This window comes from Triticum urartu, chromosome 7, assembly GCF_003073215.2.
Source record: "Triticum urartu cultivar G1812 chromosome 7, Tu2.1, whole genome shotgun sequence".
NCBI lineage: Eukaryota > Viridiplantae > Streptophyta > Magnoliopsida > Poales > Poaceae > Triticum > Triticum urartu.
In genome coordinates this window covers 320,163,383-320,175,953 of record NC_053028.1, presented here as the reverse complement: position 1 = coordinate 320,175,953, position 12,571 = coordinate 320,163,383, and positions in this window count along the sequence as shown.

Below are 12,571 nucleotides of genomic sequence, written 5' to 3'. Positions count from 1 at the left end.
TAACGGCCCATTTAATGGATGGGCCAATTTTCAGGATGTACATCTTTCGGCCTTTTAGATACCCATTTAAATGTTGGGCTAATTTCCGGCCCGGTGTGTCTTTTAGCCTGTTGACGGCCCATAAATCTGATGGGCCATTTGTAGTCGAACCTGAGTTTCGGCCTTTTAGCGGCCCATTTAAGTGTTGGGCCAATTTCTAGCTCGGTGTCACTTTCAGCTTGTTGACGGCCCATAAATCAGTTGGGCCATTTGTAGTCGGACCTGAGTTTTGGCCTTTTAGCGACCCATTTAAGTGTTGGGCTAATTCCCGGCCCTGTGTGCCTTTCGTCCTGTGAATGGACCATAAATGAGTTGGCCCATTTGTAGTCGGACCTTAGTTTTGGCCTTTTAACGGCCCATGCCCTTCATGGTCCAATACCAACCCAGTTTCTCTTTTGGCCTGCTAAAGGCCCACAACACAGTTGGGCCGTTTACAATACGACCTGACTTTTGGCCTCTTAGCACCCCATGCTCTTCATGGTCCAGTGGAAGCCCGCTGTCTCTTTCGGCCTGCTAAAGGCCTACAGTATAGTTGGGACATATGTAGCCCAAACTTAGTAACGGCCTGTTAACGTCCCGTGAAATAAATTGGGGCCACCTGTTGCCCGCTTCGATGTCGGCTTGTTAACGACCCGGGAGGTAAGAGGGCCGACCATTAACTTTCGGCCTAGTAACGGCCCATTAACTTAATGGGCCCACTAAAGTTCGTTCATGTCTTTAGGCCAAATTAGATAATTTGAGCCCATTACGACGAGAAATTATGCACAGGACCAAAACCGATCAAGCAAAGGTACGGCATACAGGGAATAACGTTGCACATCCAGCATATATTACAGGAAATTACATCCATTGGGCAATCAATGATTGATGCCAGTGCAAATAAATGAGCAGAACCTAACCATCTACAACGTCACAATCTGCAACCTCAGCACAGATGACGCCCATAAGCATGTGCGCAAGTTCTCGCTGCTTTGCTACACTGTCTCTGAAAACATTGGTCAGTTGTTGTGTCACATGACTCTGCACCTTTGATTCATCCACCATTTCCATCATTGCTTCAGCCATTAATTGGTTCGAAACATACATTTATTCTGTTGCATTCGAGACAGAGGATACTGAACAGATTCAGATGGCAATTTGGCAGGCTTGTATTATTGATAGTGGAGATTGTCTCGACCACTGCATCATAACATAAATTAGGACAGGAACCAAACAGATTAATCATGAGTTATTGCCATATTGCCCGGCCTAGATTTACTGGAAAGAAACAATGGGGTTGCCTTGCTGTTTTCAGAGTTTGTCTTCTTATCTTTAGCAGTCTGCACAAAATTAACACACTAGCATTGCTATCATTGGCCAAGTCAGATAATAGGAAAGCCACATTGACACAACGAACGTTTGGGCAACTAGCCTACACCAAATTAACACAATATGGCATAGCTATCATCAGCCAGGTAAGGTAATACGAAAGCAACATTGACACAATGAATGAATGGGCAACCAGAGAAGCACTACAATTCAGTAATGTGCGTGATATGAGATAGTACATTCATGCAGCTCAGTATGCAAAACTACCAGGCAGATTTCCTTACAAAAATCAACATTGGCGCCTTTAACATTTTGCTACAACTAATTTGAGATTAGATAAAGGTTAGATTAACGCCGATTAACAAAATACATGCTGATGTAAAAATATAGTGATATACAATAGGTACTTACATCAGCATTGGAGCACAGACAATTCCCGCAAGATATTTTCCTTGAATATGATCCCAATGGAGGAAGTCTTGTATCGTTTAACCTTATTTTCTAAAAGAGAGATGGGTAAGAAACATGTAGAAAATATGATCAGAATGCTATAAAATTTCATGATGCGAGGATACGCACACGCTTCTTAGAATGGAGTTGACATTCTTTTGCTGGACTGGAGCGGACTAGTTCTTTGGCCACTGGAATCTGCTTATTATCAGTGGGAGTTGGGTTTCTCTGTGCTGGAGTAGTATCTATGAAAAATGGAGTTGGTTTATTATCTCCTGGCGTTTGGATCTTTTGCAAAGACCTGGTTTGTAACCCTTCAGATTCTAACATAGCCGTCTTCCCCTTGCATGCCTTATATAGAAGAATGGTGATTCGGTTATAAAACATGCTACAGCAGAGATGGAATAGGTACTGAAGAATAGAAAGGCATGACATATTGACATCTATTCCCTCCATCCAGAAATAAATGGATGGGTCTAGGCGTCTTTCAGTTCTAGATACATCCAGTTTTATCCATTTCTGCGACATTTAATCCGGACGGAGGGAGTATGATGTAAGAGCTAGGGATACGACAGGACAACACAGTAAAAAAACACTAAAAAACCCACTGCAGAACCAAAGTATTCAAACCCACTGATATGAGATAGTACACTCATGCAGCTCGGGATGCAAAACTACCAGGCAGTTTTCCTTGCAAAAATCAAGATTGTGGCCTTTAATCATACATTTTTCTACAACTAAATTTAGATCAGATAAAGGTTGGATTCATGCTGATTAACAAAATACATGTTGATGTAAAATATAGTGATATACAAAAGGTACTTACATCTACATTGGAGCACTGAGAATTCCTGCAAGAATCTTTCCTCATAAACGATACCATTGCAAAAATTCTTCTATCTATTAAGCTTATTTTCTAAAAGAGAGATGGGTAAGAAACATGTAGAAAATATGATCAGCATGCTATAAAATTTCATGATGCAAGGATACACACACGCTTATTAGAATTGAGTTGACATGTTTTTGCTGGACTGGAGCGGACTAGTTCTTTGGCCACTGGAATCTGCTTATTATCAGTAGGAAGGTTTCTCTATGCTGGAGCAGTATCTATAAAAACTGGAGTTGGTTTATTATCTCCTGGCGTTTGGATCTTTTGCAAAGGCCTTGTTTGTAACCCTTCAAATTCTAACATATTCGTCTTCCCCTTGCATGCCTTGTATAGAAGAATGGTGCTTTAATTATAAAACATGCGACATCAGAGAGATGGAATAGGTACTGAAGAATAGAAAGGCATGACATATTGATATGTATTCCCTCCATCCGGAAAAAATGGATGGGTCTAGGCGTATTTTAGTTCTAGATACATCCTTTTTTATCCATTTCGGCAACATGTAATCCGGACGGAGGGAGTATGGTGTAAGAGCTAGGGATACAACGGGACAACACAGCAAAAAAAATAGTAGTTGAATGTAAAACTGTATGGTAGCGGAATACGTACAAAAATAACTAAGGCAACATACACGTGTATGATTGGGAAAATAAGATGGCATTGCAACAGAGCACTAGAACAGCACTTCAATGTAAAAAAAACATGGTACGGTAGACAGATGAAGTACATACTGACGAGTAACAATGCATAAGATATTCAGAAGCATGATGTCCAAATTAAGCAGATGGCATTATGATAGAGTAGAATGACAGTACTTGAATTTGAAAACATGTTATCATGAATGAAATAGGTACTGAAAAACAGGAAGACATGACATATTTACATGCATGATCAGCATGCTAAGCACATGGCATTGCAACAGAGTAGATACACTCCAGGACATTATATGCATGTTGTACCCATATCACAGGCCAAGTTAGAGCAAGGACCTTGTGGGGTGAAGAGGATTCATCATCTTTCTGCAAGTCTTCTGAAGAACTGCCTTTACATGTTCCATCATATTGGGTATCATTGACATCAAGTTTATTGGCCTTTACATTGCTCCGTGAGGTTCTTGTGGATATATCAGTGTGTATAATTATATCTAACATGCATGGAAGACAACTAGTAGTTAGATTTATGTAATGAGTGCCTATAGGAGACGACATAAATAGTAGGACTGGGGTTAACACTATAAAAAAAGACACATCCATGACATTTTGGGCCGAACGAATTTTTTTTCTATCATACATATGACACTTCTATGACGATAATTGTGACAAAACCTGGTATCATCATAGATGTGGTGGGCTCCTACTTCTATGACAAAAAATCATGACAAAAAATGGGCTTTTCGTCCTAGGCGGGCCGGAGACGCAGCTGCATGACATTCTTTGGGCCATCCATGACGGAAAAAACCATGGTAGAAGCGAGGGGGAGGAAAATTTCGGGGAGTTCCCGGTTACGATGGGAGGTCGGGGGCCGAGCGATGCGCGTTTCTCTCATACACGTACGCGCGTGTGTGCGAGGCGTTGGCTCTAACTGAACCCGAGCGAGGCGTTGGGCTCTAACTGAACCCAAGCGATTACACTGCAGGCTACGCGTTACTGAACCCGAGCGATCGATCGATGGCTGTTAACTGAACCCGATCGAGCGATTCCTTCGCTACTGCTGCTAACTGAAGCCGATCGATGGGATGAACAGTGAGCGGTGGCGTTGCCTCTGGATGAACAAGACCCCGTGGTGTGGTGGAGGGCTGGATAAACAGTAGATGGTGGAGGGGTGCCCGTGGAGGGGTGGATGAACAGGACCCCGTGGTGTGGAGGGCTGGATGAACAGTAGATGGTGGAGGGGTGGTTGAACAGGACCCCGTGGTGTGGAGGGCTGGATGAACAGTAGACGGTGGAGGGATGCCTGTGGAAGGGTGGTTGGACAGGACCCCATGGTGTGGAGGGCTGGATGAACAGTAGACGGTGGAGGGGTGGTTGAACAGTAGCCGGTGGAGTAGCGCGCGGTGGAGGCTGGATGAAAAGGAGCTCATGGAGGCTGGATGAACAGGAGCCCGTGGAGGCTAGAGGAGGTCGACGGTGGAGATGAACAGTATCCCGTGGAGTCCCGTTTTGCGGTACGCCACACCCCTCCTGATGAACAGGACCCCCGTTTCGACCGTAGCGCTCCAACACAAGTCTGTTTCGTCCATTTTGCGGTACGCGACACCCCTCCCGATCAACAGGACCCCCGTTTCGACCATAGGAGGTCCGTTTCCTCCGTTTTGCGGTACGCCAGAACCCTCCCGATGAACAGGATCCTGTTTCGAACGTGGCCGGTCAAACACAAGGCCGTTTCCTCCATTCTGTGGTACGCCAGGCCTCGTTTCCATCGCCTGTTCCGTCCAAGCCCTCCCGATGAACACGACGCATTCCGTTGCCTCCCCATGAACACGACGCATTCCGTTGCCTCCCCATGAACACGACGACGATGCTGTTTCTCCATTCCGACCCAGCCATGTACACGAGCCCTGGCCGTACGTATGTGCGAGTAGGCGTTCAAGACCCCGCCCGTATGTACACATACGTGGCCGTATTTTCTTTCTTGCACCCTGGCCGTTGTACGTACGTGTAAATGCTACGTGCGCGCCTCTACTACGACACGTGCGCGCCTCTACATCGACCAGTATGTACATACACGTTCGCGACCAGAATGACAACGCTACGTACTCTTCGACCAGGCGGGTCCCGGCTGTCAGGCACTTCCTTGCCTGCAAAGATGTAGCTGGTCGGTCCCAGCAGTTAGGGGGTGAATCGTTTTTTTTGCCCGGACGCACTTCCTTGCGTGCGAAGATGTAGCTGGTGGGTCCCAGCAGTCAGGGGGAAACATTTTTTTTCGCAAAATATAGTGGCCCGTCCGGTGGGTCCCAGCTGTCAGGTGGAGGAATCATTATTTTCCACGTAATAAGGAGGCACTTCCTTGCTGCGGCTGTGGACCCAACTGTCAGCCTCTCCACATACAGTCCACGTCCGATGGAAGTCGTTCCTTGACCACGTTGACCACGCCGCACCGAGAGCACCAGGGCGGTGGACGACAGCGAGGCCTAGGAAGGGGACGACACGAAGGCTGGGAAGACTCGGCAGTTGTTTCCCACGCGGAGGGGAGTATGACTGTACAAGGGTTTATTGGTTCGTCTACCGTCACCAGAGAATAACAGCAGGTGTGGGTGAGTAGAGGGATGGCTAGGCCAGCGATGGGAGTACGGCCGGGCGGTGAGGCCTGCGCGGCAGCACAACCGGCCGCGAGGAGGAGGGAGCAGGCAGTCCCGCCGGCGCTTGTTTGAGCGGCTGGAGCAGGAAGAGCAGAGATTGAAGAAGCACGACGGCCGTTGGATGGACATCCAACAATCAGTGCATGTGCATCAACCTTTTTTTCGGAAAGCCTCAAATCTGTGGAAAACAGCATACAGCCCATCTGCCATTATTTCTAATAATTTACAGCCCATTTGCTAATTCTTAAGGTTTTTTTGGAGCCCATATTCTTTTTGCTAGCATTACAGCCCATATTGTGGCAACAGTTAAAAAATTATACGAAATTTTGCATATTTCGGTGCGGTCTGAACTGTTTTAATCCCAAAATTTTGACTCACATTCAAACTGATTTTAAAAATAAATGTATATCAATATAAAATCCAACAAATTCTCCACGCATAAAAATTAATGTAATTTAAAATCTTGAAATGAAAAAAAAAGATATTTGAAACTAATTGCCGGTTTGATGTGTTTTAAAATGTACAACCCATTTCTCATTACTGATGGGCCATTTTCTCGGCCAGCCGAATGAAAGCTCTCCTCGTCTTGAAAGATTTGCAGCCCAACAGGCCTGACAAAGCGACTTACTTGGCAAATCACAAAAAAACTGGGATGTGGCCGTGGACCCAGCTGTCAGCCTCTCCACGTACAGTACTCTTCCGATGGAAGTCGTTCCTTGACCACGTTGACCATGCCGCACGGAGAGCACCATGGCGGTGGAAGACGGCGAGGCCTAGGAAGGGGACAACGCGACAGTGGAAGCCCGCGCGGAGAGGACTACGAGGGTTCACTGGTTCGGCTGCAGTGTGAGGCTGTCATCGCCGCAGGGCCTGGCCAGCGGTGGGAATAGTAGGGGGCGGTGATGCCTCTGCGGCAGCACAGCCGGCCACGGGAGGCAGGAGCATGCGGCACGACCGACGCTGCTTTGGGCGGCTGGAGCAAGAAGACCAGAGGTTGAAGAAGCACTACGGCCGTTGTATGGACATCGTACGGTCACTGGAGCTAGAATCGTTCATATTGACTAAGTTGACAAAGCCCTTCGTCCCCGTCAACTTAGTAGGCCCACAAGTCAGCCTCCCAGCAAGGTGGGTCCCAGCTAGCCGGGGGAGTATTCATTTTTTTGTGCGTAATAAGGAGGCACTTCCGGTGGGTCCGAGCTGACAGTGGGGGGAACATTTTTTTCACAAAATACGGTGGCCCGTCCGGTGGGTCCCAGCAGTCAGGGGGAAATGATTTTTTTCGCAAAATACTGGTGGCCCGTCCGGTGGGTCCCCGCTGTCAGGTGGAGGAATAATTATTTTCCACGTAATAAGGAGGCACTTCCTTGCGGCTGCCGTGGACCCAGCTGTCAGCCTCTCCACATACAGTACTCTTCCGATGGAAGTCGGTCGTTGACCACGTTGACCATGCCGCGCCGAGAGCACCAGGGCGGTGGACGACGGCGAGGACTAGGAAGGGGACGACTCGGAGCCGGGGAAGACGCAGCAGTGGATGCCTACGCGAAGAGGAGTACGAGGGTTCACTGGTTCGGCTGCGGTGTGAGGCTGCTGTCGCCGCAGAATAACAGGGGGTGTGGGTGAGTAGAGGGATGGCCTGGCCAGTTGTGGGAGTACTAGGGGGTGGTGAGGCCTCCGCGGCATCACAGCCGGCCACAGGAGGCAGGAGGACGCGGCACGACCGGCGCTGGTTTGGGCGGCTGGAGCAAGAAGACCAGAGGTTGAAGAAGCACAAGGGCCGTTGGATGAACATCGTACGGTAACAGGATCTAGAATCGTTCATATTGACTAAGTTGAAAAAGCCCTCCGTCCCCGTCAACTTGGTACGTCCACAAGACAGCCTCCCACTATGCTGGGTTCCAGCTGGCAGGGGGAATATTTATTTTTTTGTGCGTAATAAGGAGGCACCTCCTTGCGTGCGAAGATAGCTGGTGGGTCCGACATGTCAGTGGGGGGCACTTTATTTTACGAAATACAGAGGCCCTTCCGGTGGGTCCCAAATGTCAGGTGGAGGAATCATTATTTTGCGCGTAATAAGGAGGAATTTCCTTGTGTGCGGCCGTGGACCCAGCTGTCAGCCTCTCCACGCATAGTCTACTTCCAATGGTGTCGTTCGTTGACCACGTCGACCACGCCGCGCCGAGCGCATCCAAGGTGGTGGATGACGGCGAGGCCCCGGACAGCAACGAGCCGGAGATGGGAAGACGCGGGAGTAGAGTCGCAGACAGAGAGGTGTACGAGGGTTAACTAGTTCTAGTGCGGTGTGGTTCGGCAGTCGGTGGAGAAGAACAGGAGGTGTGGAGGGGTGGAGGGATGGCCTGGCCAACGGTGGAGTAGAGCTTCATAGCAAAGCGTGCTAAGCAGAGCTGCTAGTAGCAGGACGCGGGAGGTGGTCCCTAATAACCCACAAGTATAGGGGATCGCAACAGCTTTCGAGGGTAGAGTATTCAACCCAAATTTATTGATTCGACACAAGGGGAGCCAAAGAATATTCTCAAGTATTAGCAGCTGAGTTGTCAATTCAACCACACCTGGAAACTTAGTATCTACAGCAAAGTGTTTAGTAGCAAAGTAATATGATAGTGGTGGTAGCGGCAACAAAAGTAAAGACAGCAAAAGTAATGTTTTTGGTATTTTGTAGTGATTGTAACAGTAGCAGCAGAAAAGTAAATAAGCGTGAACCAGTATATGGAAATCTCGTAGGCACCGGATCAGTGATGGATAGTTATGCCGGATGCGGTTCATCATGTAACAGTCATAACATAGGGTGATACAGAACTAGCTCCAATTCATCAATGTAATGTAGGCATGTATTCCGTATATAGTCATACGTGCTTATGGAAAAGAACTTGCATGACATCTTTTGTCCTACCCTCCCGTCGCAGTGGGGTCCTATTGGAAACTAAGGGATATTAAGGTCTCCTTTTAATAGAGAACCGAAACAAAGCATTAGAACAAAGTGAATACATGAACTCCTCAAACTATGGTCATCACCGGGAGTGGTCCCGATTATTGTCACTTCGGGGTTGCCGGATCATAACACATAGTAGGTGACTATAGACTTGCAAGATAGGATCAAGAACTCACATATATTCATGAAAACATAATAGGTTCAGATCTGAAATCATGGCACTCGGGCCCTAGTGACAAGCATTAAGCATAGCAAAGTCATAGCAACATCAATCTCAGAACATAATGGATACTAGGGATCAAACCCTAAGAAAACTAACTCGATTAAATGATAAATCTCATCCAACCCATCACCGTCTAGCAAGCCTACAATGGAATTACTCACGCACGGCGGTGAGCATCATGAAATTGGTGATGGAGGATGGTTGATGATGACGACGGCGACGAATCCCCCTCTCCGAAGCCCCGAACGGACTCCAGATCAGCCCTCCCGAGAGGTTTTAGGGCTTGGCGGCGGCTCCGTATCGTAAAACACGATGATTTCTTCTCTCTGATTTTTTTCTCATCGAAACTCAATATATGGAGGTGGAGTTGGAGTCGGAGACGCAACAGGGGGCCCACGAGGTAGGGGGCGCGCCCTAGGAGGGGCGCCCCCCACCCTCGTGAGAAGCGTGTGGGCCCCCTAGTCTTCATCTTTGGCGAGGATTTTTTATTGTTTTTCTAAGATGTTTCGTGGAGTTTCAGGTCATTCCGAGAATATTTGTTTTCTGCACATAAAACAACACAATGGTAATTCTGCTGAAAACAGCGTCAGTCCGGGTTAGTTCCATTCAAATCATACAGGTTAGAGTCCAAAACAAGGGCAAAAGTGTTTGGAAAAGTAGATACAACGGATACGTATCAACTCCCCCAAGCTTAAACCCTTGCTCGTCCTCAAGCAATTCAGTTGACAAACTGAAAGAAAGAAAGAAAAACTTTTACAAACTCTGTTTGCGCTTGTTGTTGTAACTATGTCAAGCCAGTATTCAAGTTTTCAGCATAGATCATAACTAACCACATTTGCAATAATTCTCAGGTCTCACAATTACTCATATCAATAGCATAATCAACTAGCAAGACATAATAATAAATCTTGGATGACAACACTTTCTCAAAACAATCATAATATGATATAACAAGATGGTATCTCGCTAGCCCTTTCTGAGACCGCAAAACATAAATGCAGAGCACCTTTAAAGATCAAGGACTGACTAGACATTGTAATTCATGGTAAAAGAGATCCAATCATAGTCATACCCAATATAAATTAACAGTGATGAATGCAAATGACGGCTATGCTCTCCAGCTAGTGCTTTTTAATAAGAGGGTGATGACTCAGCATAAAAGTAAATAGATAGGCCCTTCGCAGAGGGAAGCAGGGATTTGTAGAGGTGCCAGAGCTCGGTTTTGAAATAGAGATAAATTGTATTTTGAGCGGTATACTTTCATTGTCAACGTAACAACTAAGAGATGGCGATATCTTCCATGCTAAACACATTATAGGCGGTTCCCAAACAGAATGGTAAAGTTTATACTTCCCCTCCACCAACAAGCATCAATCCATGGCTTGCTCGAAACAACGAGTGCCTCCAACATACATCAGGTCCCAGGGGGAGTTTTGCTTGCAATTAATTTTGATTTAGTTTGCATAAAGCATGGGACTGGGCATCCCGGTGACCAGCCATTTTCTCGTGAGTGAGGAGCGGAGTCCACTCCTCTTGAGAATAACCTGCCTAACACGGAAGATAAGGACAACCTTTGTTGATACATGAGCTATTCGAGCATACAAAACAGAATGTTTATTTGAAGGTTTAGAGTTTGGCACATACAAATTTACTTGGAATGGCAGGTAGATACCGCATATAGGAAGGTATAGTGGACTCATCTGGAATAACTTTGGGGTTTAAGGGATTGGATGCACAAGCAGTATTCCCGCTTAGTACAGGTGAAGGCTAGCAAAAGACTGGGAAGCGACCAACTAGAGAGCGACAACAGCCATGTACATGCATTAAAATTAATAAACATTGGATGCAAGCATGAGTAGGATATAATCCACCATGAACATAAATATCATGAAGGCTATGTTGATTTGTTTCAACTACATGCGTGAACATGTGCCAGATGTTGTCTCTCAGGAAGCAGAAATAACCACCAGACAGCTCAATTGAAGCAGATTGCAAGCCTAATTGCAATCTTCTGCAGGTTTGGGGGAGAGGTAAGGTAGGGGATCCACCTGCTCCGGCTCCGGTGGCGTGCTAGTGGGCAGGAGTCCGGTCAAGCATTCCCATCTCGCAGCACGGTGTGGATCTCCTGAATTCACTTCTCCTTTCGCCCATCGAACGAACGCAATCGGCGGCTCACTAGAGTGGGGCATCCTGTGCTTCTCCGAGAAATCTCCTTCGAAGTAGATCCGCAGGGCTAGATTCAACAGCTCCCAATCCACATGATCCTTGCACATCCGAGCATACCTGTGCGAGTGAGAGAACGGATTCGGTCATCTCCTCGGCTTCCTCCCTCGTAGCTTCCTCCTCTGCTTCCCTCCATTCGTGCGTGCACTGGGTCCAGGAGAGAGCGTCGTCACGGATCCGCATCGCCCGCTCCCTCCATCTCCTCCCGCGAGTCTCCCGCAGCACCGCCGGCGCGACGGAGTCGAGCGGCTGGAGCATCCGCGGGAAGGCTTTGTAGACATGTGGGAGATGCATCTTGTACATCTGCCTGTCTTCCAGCCATTCCCCGTGGGTATGGCCAGCGACTCCATGGGGCGCGCGAGCGGACTTGCTGAGGGGGGCAGGCGCGCCCGGAGTCAGGAGGCGGGGGTGGCAGCGAGATCTATTTGCCAATTACTATGTGAACTAAACAGTCAACATATAAAATAATTTAAATATATATAATATAGTTAGAAGGGAAACATAAGTTGGACCTGGCGTTCCTATTCTTATATAGAAGAATAGAATAGACCTTTGCGTTTTCTTCAAAAAAAATACATAAATTGGGCTGCCAAAAATAAAATGTCAGATGGGAGGTCCATAGGCCGGTCGATACATGACGGCCCTAAGAAAATACAAACAGGCCTATGGACCTCCCATCCGAGGTCGTGGGCTGCGCATGTTAAAAATGAAAGCCTAGATGGGGCAGCCCAAAACCACGTCCAACACTTGCCAAAACTTCGTCCCTCGTTTTCTCTGTGTTTCGCACACTCGACATTGTGTGGGCATTTTGACTATGCATCATATGAAGATGTGCTATGCATGAATGTTGATCAGCATGATGTTAATTGGCTGGTAGTTCCATTTTTGACCATGAATAAAACTTCCAACATGATGTTAACCCTGTTTGAAAAGGCCATGCTAATATAAATGCTCTGCCTCTGAAAGTTGCAGTTTCTTATCTGAAACTGAACTTGCAGTTTCTTATCTGAAACTAAAACTTGCAGTTTCTTCTCTGAGAATCACATTGTCTGCACTTTTATACTCCTGAAACTACATTTTTTTAAGTGCTAAAAATAGATCTCTAGAATTCATAAAATACTTTATATGCTCAATACTGCAAATCTGAAATTCAAAAGACATTCATATCTGAAAGTACTCTCAAAATACACAACA